Raw genomic sequence first — 13,260 nt, 5'->3', positions numbered from 1 at the left:
AGGGAGGGAGGGAGGGAGGGAGGAAGGAAGGAAGGAAGGAAGGAAGAAAGAAAGAAAATTTGCTAGACACAATTTCCAAGACCCAAAGTATAAGAAGAGAGGTCATTATGCAGATCAAGTATGGGACTACATGGAGGTTGAGATTTATATTGGCCTCCAAGAGGGGAACCATGAGAAAGGACAAGTGGGTTTGAGATTGGTTCCGTAAGATATTGCCAGTTGATCTGATAGGTAGGGTTTTTTCAGTGATGTCTAGTCCCTGGGTTCTAACTGATTGGGGCAGGGGAATATTGTCCGAGATTGAAGGAGCCCAACAGAAGAGGTGGAGAGTATACTCTGGATTTTAGTGTGCAAATGAAAAACCTGATTTGAGTCAGGAATTCACTGTGGGGGCAGTTTCCAGTGACTACAAGAATCTAGCATATGAAAGGGTGAGAGTTACGTAAAATCAAAATGCTTGATTAATGGAGGTTGTAGGAAAACAATGTCCCTTGAGACAGTAATTTCTGTAGTTGACATCTAATTTATGGGAAATTTTTCAACTAAAGATCTGTAGTCAAAACTAAAAATGAGGTGTAAGATCCCTACCAATGGTTTTCTCTATTTATGTATTGAGGCAGACTCTCATTTTGTTGCCCTTGGTAGAGTGACATGGTATCATAACTCACAGAAATCTTGAAGTGCTGTCATCAAGTGAGCTTATTCCTCAGCTGGGAATCCAGGTGCCTACATAACATATGGCCATTTTTTATTCTTTTTTTTTTTCTTGCCATTTTTTATTCTTCAGAGATGGGGATATTACTAGTGCTTGGTCTGGTCTCCAATTCAGAAACTCAGACAATCCAACTGACTGGGCCTCCAAATGTGACAGGATGACATGCAAGAAGCTCCACCTCTTGCCATAAACCATATTTTGAAAAATGTCCCAAATTCAAAGTCTGGAGTGGTGGTTCACACCTTTAATCTTAACACTATGAAGCTCCAAAGTGGGCACTATGAAGCTCCAAAGTGGGCACTATGGGGCAGAAGCAACTGGACTCCCATATTCTCAGGAGGCTGAGGCAAAAGGAACTGTTGAGCTCAGGAGTCTGATGTTGCGGTTAGCTATGATGATGTCAGGACACTATACATGGAAAAAAGGAGTCAGACTCTGACTCAAGGAAAAAGTAAATGACAACTTTGATAGGATGGAACAATGCGCCTTCCATGTCAATTCATGGTAACCTGTGGGTGAACAGGGTGATGGGGTTGAAAGTCTCTCAAGTATTCTCACAACATGGGTACTTCTTATGCTGTGAGCCTTTTGAGCACCTCAAGTTTTGGAAAATATCGTCAAGTAGCTTCATTGAAATACATAGTTCACCCTTTCAATGCGTACAATTCATTGTTTCTTAGTATAGTCACATAATTGTACAGCTATCATCATGATCTAATTTTACAACTTGGTCTTCTCCCCCCACACAAAGAATGTCAAGACTTACTAGCTGTCACGTGCATCTTCCCCACCACCATCCCTTACCTGCCCCCTACTCCTAGCAGACAACTGGCCTTATCTTGATGTTTTCTTCTGAAATGAGTCATTCTCTTTGTTGTCTTTTATAAGTGGACTTATTCCCTTATTACAATGTTTTTAAGCTTCATTCTTATTATATAATAAATGCTCACTTCATTCCTTTTGATTGTTGAAAAATATTTCATCATTGGGCAGCATGTATGGCTCAGTGGGTAGGGCACTGGCCCAATATACCTAGGGAGGTGGATTCAAACCCAACACCGGCTGAACACCAACAAAAATCTTGCCAGGCATTTTGGTGGGCACCTGTACTCCCATCTACTCGAGAGGCTGAGGCAAGAGAATTGCCTAACCCCAGGATGAGGAGGTTGCTGTGAGCTGTGTTACACCATGGCACTCTAACTAGGGTGACAAAGTGAGACTATGACTCTACGAAAAAAAAAGAAAAAAAAAGAATAATATTCTGTCATGTGAATATAGAAAGTTACATATACCCAATCATCTATAAACCCCATTAGTATTCCAGAAGATATTCCCTTCTCCTTCTCATCTCAGATAATTTTTTGTTGTTATTATTGCAGTTTGGCCAGGGTCAGGTTGGACTCCACTACCCTCAGTATATGGGGTCAGCGCCCTAGTCACTAAGCAACAGGTGCCTCCCCTCATCTAAGATTTTTCGAAGATTTTATCAACAAGATATGTTGCCTCTGTCAAAAGCCTTTTTTATGTCTCTTGAGGTGACCATGTAGCATGTACTTTTTCTTATTGATCATATTAATGTAGTGTGTTCTATTAGTCGATTTTCCCATATTGAGCTAGACTGGCAATTCTGGTGATAAATTTCATTTGAGATACATGTATAAAATACTTTGTATGCTACCGGCCTTTTCCTACACCCATACAGTATATCTCTCATAGATTGGATACTACATTTTCCCCTTGCCCCAGAAAAATATACCTATACAGCATATCTTTTGGTTTGTTTGTTTGTTTGTTTGTTTTCATTTGAGACAGAGCCTCAAGATGTCACTCTGAGTGGAGTACCATGGTGTCCCTGCTCACAGCAACCTTCAACTCCTGGGCTTAAGCGATTTTCTTTCCTCAGCTTTCCATGGAGCTGGGACTACAAGTGCTTGCCACAATGCCTGGTTAATTATTGTTTATAGTTGTAATTGTTTTCTGGCAGGCCCAGGATACATGCTAACCTGTCAGCTCTGGTGTATGTGGCTGGCACCTTAGCTACTTGAGCAACAGGCACCAAGCACAGTTTATCTTTACACAATGGATACTGTGCTTATCCCTTTGTCTCAGAAAAATATATTGGTACCATCATAGCTGAAGGGAATGCAAGCTACTAAAATAAAGTGATCCTCCTGAGTATGTGCTTCTGAGAAGCTGAGAATACAGGCCCATGCCACCATTTCTGGGGAAGTTTTGCAGTTATTTCATAGACAAGTTGGGACTTACTATGTTGCTCAGTCTTCTCTGAAATCTCTTAGCTTCCAGTGCTATCTTTCTGCCTTGGCCTTTGAAATTGCTCGGTTTATAGGTGTGAGCTATTGTGTTCATCCAGGCTTATGTTTTGGTGAAAGATTTCCTCTATTTTCCTCGTAAGTAATAACCCATGGATGAAAAAAATAACAGCTCTTTTCACATATAATTAACACACTCTACAATTCACCCATTTTGAGTATAGAGTTCAAGACTACACATTCAGGGATCACTTGTATAGCTTTTTTGTTACTAGAGAAGTTTCCCTTAAAGTGTAGAGGAGATTGATAGAGGAGAGAAAGGAGTGAAGGAAGGAGAAGAATGGATGGAGCAAGAGAAAGAGCGAGACAGTATTGGAGTAAGGAAGGATAAAGTGAGGGAGGGGCAGAGGGAGGGAGGGAAAAAAAGAAAGAGAAAATGACAAAACTTGGTGGATCATACCTATAATCCTAGTTCTATCTCAGGCTGAGATGAGTGTAGTTTTTCCTGAGAAGGTGCTGAGAACAGACAGAGCAAGTGTCAGACCCTGTCTCTACTAAGAAGTGAAAAATTATCTAGGCATTGTGACAGGTACCTGTGGTCCTAGGCACATGGAGGATTTCCTGAATCCTGGAGTTTGAGGTTGCTATGATCTAGGCTTAGGCCACAAAAGTATAGCCTTGGCAACGTACAAAAATCATATCTCAAAAATACCTATCAACATACCCATGCGCAGACAAACTGACCAACCAACCAACATTTTCATCATCTAAGAAGACCATAATTACCTTAATGATTAAAGCAAAGTAGACAACCTTAAGAGCTGTGAAACTATGACCAAATTTGAGGCTGTAGCCAGGCATAGTAAATTTGTAACCTTCTCTGAAATGGATGTTTGGGCGTAGGTGTCAAAATAGCATCCCATGGGTGGTGCCTGTGGCTCAGTGTGTAGGGTGTCTGCCAAATTTCATGAGGGTGGTGAGTTCGAACCTGGCCCCAGCCAAACTGCAACAAAAAATATCTGAGCTTTCTTACGGTCACCTGTAGTCCCAGCTATTCGGGAGGCTGAGGCAAAAGAATCACTTAAGCCCAGGAGTCAGAGTTTGCTGTAAGCTGTGATGCCGTGGCACACTGCTGAGTGTGACAATATGAAAGTCTGTCTCAATGAAAAAAACAAAACCAAAAAAACAAATAGCATCCTACTTAAGTGACTCTGTGAAGTTATGTCATCTGTGATGCATCTTGAGTTGCACTGCTGTAAAAAATCTCAACTGCTGGGGAGTGCCTGTGGCTCAGAGGAGCAGGACGCTGGCCCCATATGCTGGAGGTGGTGGGTTCAAACCCAGAACCTGCTAAAAACTGCAAAAAAAAAAAAAAAAAAAAAAAAACTCAACGCAACAAACAAAAAAACAAATCTAAACTGCTGTGTCAGCCTAGTGCTGGGACTCTAACCATTGATAGAGTTAATAAGGCACAAAGGGAGATCACTTTTCTGTCTGTGGATGGAGGGCTAAGAAGTGCCTAGTTGAAAAACATGATGGAAACCAGCTGAAGTGAGTAGATAAACGCATTTAGTATCTTTTCCGAGAAGCCTGAATCCCAGGACATTATAGGATGAAGTCACCACGTGATCACTATGGATGACATTACAATGAATGTTACCCTGAGTGAACATCCTTAAGCTTAATCTTATTCCTGCTAAGCATTTGTAGTGGCTGTCCAAGTTTGTCATTGGGTTCAGACTGTTACAAAGGAGTGTGGTACTTTTCTCCATGCTTAATTCCTGCTTCCTAAACTTTATTTGTATATCTGGCCAAGGGAGTCAAAACCATTCATTTCCATATCACATCACGGATTTGTAAGCAAGTGGAAGAGTGTGATTTATACCTAATGCTGCCCTGGAATGTTATAGACCAATAAACCAAGCCCAAATACCAGACAATGATTTGACAGACCTGACAGGTATGTCACAGCATTCTCAGTTCTACTTTTCATAATGTTTTACTTATTTCTCTAGAATAGGCTTGTTTGGGAAGGTAGGTGTCTCGCTAGCAGTCCTGTCTCAAAATCTGGTTTGGCAATGTGTCCAGTAGTGTACTCTATAACTCCTGTTATTTGTGATGATCATGGAAAATATCAGTCCATTCGGAAGGGTCCAAAATTCTGGATCTCTGTGCCGGTTGTGGTCAAACTTCTGACTTCTTACCCACATACGAAGTAGAAGAGTTATGTTCAGCCAATAGTTCAATACATAATCACTAATGAAACCTGATAAGCAAAAAAGAGATCCATGCATAACTGTGGTGATATGTGCTACCACGGATATGCAAAAGAGTCCTGACATAATCCCTATGTATCACTGGGGCCTGAGCATTTGACATTCCTCAAAGCCCCTGATAAGGTCATTTCTTAATTAGAGCTCAATGACATTTGCTATGCCTGACTACAATATTTGGATGCTATGGAAGGCCAAAGTTGGCTGATCTCCTCAGCTCATAGGTTGAAAACAAGTCTGAGCAATCCTAAGTCACCCTCAGCCCTGATCTCCCACTTGTTTTCTACTAAAATAGAAAAGGTAGCCAGGCATTGTGGACTTTGCCTGTACTTCCAGATAATCCAGAGGGTGAGTCAGGAGGATCCATTCAACCTAAGAGTGGATGTCGCTATGTGCTAGGCTGAGACCATGGCGGTCTTGCCTAGGCAAAAGAGTGAGAGTCTGTCTCATTAAAAATAACAAAATAAAGGAGGGGGGGAGAGAGAGAGAGAGGAAGAAGAAGAAGAAGAAGAAGAAGAAGAAGAAGAGGAGGAGGAGGAGGAGGAGGAGGAAGAAAAGGAAGGAAGGAAGAATTGGTAGGCACATTTTCCAAGAGCAAAAGCACCAGGAGATGTCAGTAGGCAAACGTAATAAGGAACTCCATAAGGGAAGAGATTTATTGTGGCCCCCAGGGTGGAGAAATGAGTCAGGACGTGAAAGTTTGAAATTGGTTCGTTAGGATATTGCCAGTTGATCTGATGGGTAGGGGTTGTCTGATCCATGGCCTCGGACTGATAGGGGAAAGGGAATATTGGTGCAGATTGAAACAGACCAACAGAGAAGGTGGAGCTTGTACTCTGGATTTTTAGTGTAAATATAAAAAGCCTGATTTGAGTCAAGAATTCACTGTGTGTGGTTCGGCGCCCATAGCATAGTGGTTAAGGTGCCAGCGACATACACTAAAGGTGGAGGGTTTGAGCCCAGCCCAGGCCAGTGAACCAACAATGGCAACTGTAACAAAAAACAGCTGGGTGTTCTGGTGGGTGACTGTGGCCCTAGCTGCTTGGGATGCTGAGGCACTAGAATCTCTTGAGCCCAAGAGTTCAAAGTTTCTCTGACCTGTGACACCACAGCACTCTACCAAAGGTGACATGGTGAGAATCTGTATAAAACAAAAAAAGAGGGCACACCTGTGGCTCACTGAGTAGGGTGCCTGCCCCATGTACCAAGCATTGGCAGGTTCATACGCAGCACCAGCAAAGCTGCAACAACAACAAAAATATAGCCGGGCATTGTGGCAGGCACCTGTAGTGCTAGGTACTCAGGAGGCTAAAGCAAGAGAATTGCCTAAGGCCAAGAGCTGGAGGTTGCTGTGAGCTGTGACACAACAGCACCCTACCTAGGGGTACAAACTGAGATTCTGTCTCAAAAAAAAAAAAAAAAAAAAAGAAGAAGAATTCACTGTGTGGGCAGTTTCCAGAGACTACAAGAAAATTGGACATGAAAGGGTCAGAGTTATGTAAAATTGAAAGGCTTGAGTAATACGGGTTTTAGAAGAACAATTTCCTTGTGAGAGACTAATTTTCTCTAGTTGATATGTAATCTAGGGTTAAAATTTCAGCATTAGATCCGTGATCAAAAGTAAAAATGAGGGTTAAGTCCACTGCCAATTGTTTTCTCCACTTATTTATTTACACAGAGTCTCATTTTGTTGCCCTCGGTAGGGTGCTCTGGTATCATAGCTCACAGTGATCTTCAAGTGTTACCATCAAGTGAACCTATTCCCTCAGCTGGGACTCCAGGCACCTGCACAACATCCAGTCATTTTTTATTCTTCAGAGATGAGTATCTCACTAGTGCTCAGGCTGGAATCTAATTCAGAAGCTCAGACAATCTAACTGACTGGCTCTCCCAATGTTCCAAGGTGACACACCTGAAACACTATTGCTGGCCAAAAACCATTGTTTGAAAAATATCCCAACTTCAGAGTCTGGTGTGGTGGCTCACACATGTAATCCTTGCTCTCTTGGAGAAAGAAGCAGGTGGTCCAAAGTAACTGGGCACTTTGGGGGAGAAACTAGATTCCCAGATGCTCAGAAGGCTGAGACAATAGGATGAGTAGAGCCCAGGAGTTTGAGATATTGGTTAGCTATATTGATGTCAGGGTACTCTACCCAAGGGGAAGGAGGTAGACTCTGTCTCAGTAGGATGGAACAATGTACCTTCCATATGTGCCTTCCATCAATATATGACAGTCTGTGTGGGAGCAGGGAAATAGGGTTGACTCTCTATGAAGGACTCTCACGACCTGGGTTCTTCTTTGCTTTTAGTCTTTTGTGCACCTCAAATTTTGAAAAACACAGTCAAGAAGCTTCATTGAAGTAAACTTTACCCTTTGAAAGTGTATAATTCTGTGTTTCTTAGTATCATCACAAAATTGAACAGCTATCATGACAGTCTAATTTGAGAACATTGACTTCTCCTCCCCCCCACAAAGAACGTCAATACCTACTAGTAGTCACTTTCATCATCCACTCCATCCTCCCCCACCGGCCCCTTACTCCTAGCAGACAATTGGCCTTTTCTTGATGTTTTATTCTGAGTTAAGTCATACTTGTGTGGTTTTGGGGAACTGGTGTTGTTCCATTACCATAATGATTTTAAGTTTCATTCCTATTGTAACATAAATGTGTACTGCATTCCTTTTGATTGTTGAAAAATATTCATTGTATGAATCTAGCATTATAGTTGTAGCCAATCATCTCTAAATCCCATTAGTAGTCCTGAAGATGTTCCATTCTCACCTAAGATCTTTAAAAGATTTTATCAACAAGTTCTGTTGCTTCTGTCAAAATCCTTTCCCATGTGTCTCTTGAGGTGACAATGTAGTTTTTCTTATTGATTCTATTAATGTAGTGTGTCATATTTGTTGATTTTCCCATATTAAGCTATACTATCAATCCTGGAAATAAATCCCATTTAGGATACATTTATAAAATATTTTTTTATTATACTGGATTTTACCTGCACCTATACAGTACATCTTTTATAGATTTGATATGGCATTTCCCCTTTGCCCAATAAAAATACATTGTTACCATCATAGCTCAAAGAAATGCAAGTTTATGAACTCAAGTGATACACCTGACAGTATCCTTCTCAGAAGCTGAGATTATAAGCCCATGCCACCACTGCTGGAGAATTTTGAACTTATTTCTAGTTGTCCTAGAAATAAGGATCTTACTAAGTTGCTCAGTCTAGTCTGAAACCCCTTAGCTTCCAGTGATATTTCTGACTTGGCCTCTGAAATTGCTAGGACTACAGGTGTGAGCTATGTTGCTCATCCATGCTTATGTTTTGGTAAAGTTTTTTCTCTACTCTCCTCATAGATAACATCCCATGGATTAAAAAATAATAACTCTATTCAGATATAATTCATATACTCGACAATACAACCATTTCAAGTATAGACTTTAAGACTACACATTCAGGCATCACTTGTACAGTTTCTTTGCTTGTTACTAGAGAAGTTTCCATAAGATATAGGGGAAAGAAAGAAATGAGTTAAAGAAAATCATGGAGCAAGCAAGTGAATGAGAGATAGAGAATTGGAGGAAGGAAGGATAAATTGAGGGAGGGGTGAAGGAAGGAAAGGAGGGAAACAAAGAAAGAGAAAATAATAAAACTTGGTGGCTCACATGTGTAACTCTAGCTCTCTGTCAGGCTGAGATGAGTGGAGTTTTTTACGAGGAGGTGCTGAGAATGGACAGAGCAAGAGTCAGAACCTGTCTCTACTAAGAAGTGAAAAATTATCTAGGCATTGTGACAGGCACCTGTAGTCCTAGCCACATGAGTGTCTCAGACATGAGGATTGACTTAAACCTGGAGTTTCAGTTTCTTATGATCTAGGCTGAGCCCACAAAATACCAGCCTGGGTCACATATGGGAACTGTATCTCAAAAACAGCCATACATATACTCATGCACTGACAAACCAACAAACCAAGCAACAAAGATTTTTGTCATCTAAAAAGACCAGAATGGTTCAAGAAAAGTAGACATGTTTAAGACCTGTGAATCCATGACCAAATTGAGGCTGTAGCCTGTCATAGTGAATTTGTAAGTTTCTCTCAAATGGATGTTTTGCGGTAGGTGGCAATACAGGTACTTGAAATACCATGTTTCCCTGAAAATAAGACTTACCCCCAAAATAAGCCCTAGCAGGGTTTCTATGCATTTGTTAAATATATGCCCTACACCAAAAATAAGACCTAGTCATTGGCGTGGCTATGCAGTATATCTTCATAGCCACACCATGCATTTCAGTGTGGAGCAGTAAGGAAGACTGGAATACCTTTTATCTGCCACAACTCCTTTCTCTGAGCCTTTTGCACTTCTGCAGGTGTGCATGTGGTAACTGCAGTTGCAGGCATCCTATTGTGCATGTGTGAATGGCTAGGGGAAAGGAGTTCATGCATCACTAGCGCCAACCCCACCAACAAGGTTGGTTCTCTCTGTCAGGTTCCAGAAGAAGATGACTTGACTGTATTTGAATAAATGCACATTGTTGTATTATACGTAATAAAATTAAGACATCCCCTGAAAATAAGCCCTAGTGTGTCTTCTTGAGAAAAAATAAATATAAGACAGTGTCTTATTTTGGGGAAACATGGTTGCATCCCAGGTGTGGTTCCTGTGGCTCAATGCATAGGGTGCCAGCCTCATATAATGAGGGTGGTGTTTTCAAACTGAGATATCCCAAACTGCAACAAAAAATACCCAGGATTTGTGATGACCAATTGTAGTAGTCCCAGGTACTTGGGAGACTGAGAGAAAAGACTCACCTAAGCCCAGTAGGTTGAAGTTGCTGTGAGCTCTGATGACATGCACTCTACCAAGGGCAACAAAGGGAAACTCTGTCTCCAAGAAAAAAAAAAAGGCCTGGAAGCCTCAGTGTCTGTGGCTCAAGTGAATAAGGAGCCAGCCACATACTCCTGAGTTGGCAGGTTAGAAACTAGCCCAGGTCTGCCAAACATCAATGATGGCTGCAAACATGGCTGGTGCCTGTGTCTCAAAGGAGTAAGACACCAGCCCCATATGCAGGAGGTGGTGGGTTCAAACCCAGCCCTGGCCAAAAAAAAAAAAAAAGAAAGAAAAGAAAAAAGAAAAAAATGATGGCTGCAACCAAAAAATAGGCATTGTGGTGGGCACCTATAATCCTGACTACTTGGGAGGTGGAGGCAAAAGAATCACTTGAGCCCAGGAATCAGAGGTTGCTGTGAGCTGTGATGCCACTGCAATCTACCCAAGGCAACAGCTTGAGACTCTGTCTCAAGAAAAACAATAATCAACAGAAAAACAAATAGTGTCCTACTTAAGTGACTCCATGCAGTTTTTTTCAGCTTTGATTCAACTTGTGTCAAACTGCTGTCAAAAATCTGAAATGTTGTGTCAGCCTAGTGCTGGGAATCTCAACTATAAATAGAATCAATAAGGCACAATGGGAGACCAGTTGTCTGTCTGTGGAGGGAAGACCAAGAAGTTTCCTGCTTCAAACACTTGAGGTACACCAGCTGAAGTGAGCAGAAAAGGCCACTTTTTATCTTTCACTGGAAGCCTAGATCCCAGGATATTAAAGAATGAAATCACTACATGGTCACCATAAATGACATCACAATAGGTATTGCCCTGGGTTACCATTTTCAAGCTGAACCTTATTCCTGCTAAGTATGTGTAGTGGCTGTCTGGATATGTTGTTGGGTCAAAATTGTTACAAAAGATAGGGGTCCTTATCTCTACACTTAATTCCTGCTTCCTAATGTTTCTTTGTATCTGTAGCCAAGGGATTCAACAACCCATACTTTCCTTTTCACTTCATGGATTTTTAAACAAATGGAAGATTGCAGTTTACAACTAGTGATACTGTGGGATGTTGTAGACTAAGTACCGGAGCCCAAAGATCAGATAGTGATTTCACAGTCCTGACAGGTACATCACACAATTCTCAGTTCTACTTTTGTGATGTTTTGCTTTTTTCCCTAGAATAGGCTTATTTGGGAAGGTTGGTGTCTCACTGAAGGTCCTCTTTTGACATCTGGTAGCCAATGTGTCCAGTAGTATACTCCATAGCTACACTTATTTATGATGATAAGGGGAAATATCAGCCTATCTGGAAAGTTCTACTCTCCTAACCTCCATGTCAGGTGTATCCAAACTTTTGGCTTCTTGGCCATGTATGAAGTGGAAGAGTTATTTTGGGCCACATATTCAATACAAAAATACTAATGAAACCTGATAAGCAAAAAAAAAAAAAATCTGTGCATAATTATGTTGATATCTGCCACCACGGATATGCCAAACAGTCTTGACATAATCCCTATGTGTCACTGGAGCCTGAGGATTGGGCACTCCTCAAAACCCATCATAAGGTCATTTCTTAAGTAGACCTCAATGACTTTTGCCATGCATGACTAGACCATTTGGATGTCCTAGGAGGCCAACATGGACTGATTCCCTGAGCTCAGGTGTTGGAGACAAGCTTCAATAACAGCAAGACACACTCAGCCCTGATTTCCTATCCAGTTTCTACCGAAAAATAAAAGGTAGCCATGCCTTGTGGCACTTCTCTGTAGTTCCAGCTACTCCAGAGGCTGAGGCAAGAGGATCCCTTAAAGGCAAGAGTTGGATTTTGCTGTATGCTAGGCTGAGGCCATGACACTCTAGCCTGGGCAATAGAGTGAGAGTCTATCTCATGAAAAATAATAAAAGAAAGAAAGAAAGAAAGAAAGAAAGAAAGAAAGAAACAAAATTTGCTAGATACAGTTTCCAAGAGCAAAAGTATGGTTAGATGTCAGAGGCACATGGAAGAGGAGACTACATAAAGGAGGAGATTTAATTTTGCCTCTGTGGGAAGGATCAGTGAGTCAGGACACGCAGGTTTTTGGGTTGGTTCGTATTGATATTGCCAGTTGATTTGATGAGTAGGGGATATCCAGAGATGTCTGGTCCCTGGCGTCAGACTGACTGGGGCAAGGGAATAGTGTCCCAGATTGAAGTACCCCAACAGAAGAGATGGTGATTATATTCTGGATTTTTTAGTGTGCATATGAAAAGCCTGATTTGAGGTAAGAATTCATTGTATAGGCAGTTTACAGTGATAATAAGAATGTATAATATCAAAGGGTTATAGTTACATAAAATCCTAAGGATAGACTAATACAGGTTTTAGGAATAAAATTTACTTATGAGAGAATAAATTCTCTAGTTGACATCTAATCTAGGGGTAAAATTTCAAAACGACAAATGTGGCAAAATGTAAAAATGACAGGTAAATCTCTACCAATGGTTTTTTCCATTCTTGCCTTAATGCAAAGTCTTGTTTTGTTGCCCTCAGTAGAGTGCCCTGGTATCATAACTCACAGCAATCTTCATATATTGTCATCAAACGAACCAATTCCCTCAGCTGGGACTCCAAGCCCCTGCATAACATCAGGATATTATTTTTTTGTTTGTTTTTTGACATTTTATTTTATTTTATTTTTTATTAAGTTATATATGCATAGATTATGAATACATTTATACATATGTGAGGTGCACTGTGTTGATTTATTTGTACAATATCACATGGTTACATCAAACTAATCAACATAGCTTTCACCTCATTTACTTGATTATTGTGTTAAGACATTCATGTTCTACACTTGACAGACTTGACTTGTACCCTTGCAATATGCTCCATAGGTGTGGTCTCACCTTCTACCTTCCCTTTATCAAAACTCCCCCCTGCCCTCCCTTCCCACTACATTTCTCTATTCCCTTACAATAGTGCCAAAGAAAATAAAATATCTGGGAGGATACCTAACAAAAGATGTGAAAGATCGGTATAAAGAGAACTATGAAATTCTTAGTAAAGAAACAGCTGAAGGGGTGGTGCCTATAGCTCAAAGGAGTAGAGTGTCAGCCCCATGTACTAGAGGTGGCAGGTTCAAACCCAGCCCCAGCCAAAAAAAAAAAAAAAAAAAAAA

Source organism: Otolemur garnettii, unplaced genomic scaffold (assembly GCF_000181295.1).
Source record: "Otolemur garnettii isolate 467f Iridium unplaced genomic scaffold, OtoGar3 scaffold00157, whole genome shotgun sequence".
In the NCBI taxonomy this organism is placed as follows: domain Eukaryota; kingdom Metazoa; phylum Chordata; class Mammalia; order Primates; family Galagidae; genus Otolemur; species Otolemur garnettii.
This window is presented reverse-complemented; position numbering follows the sequence as displayed.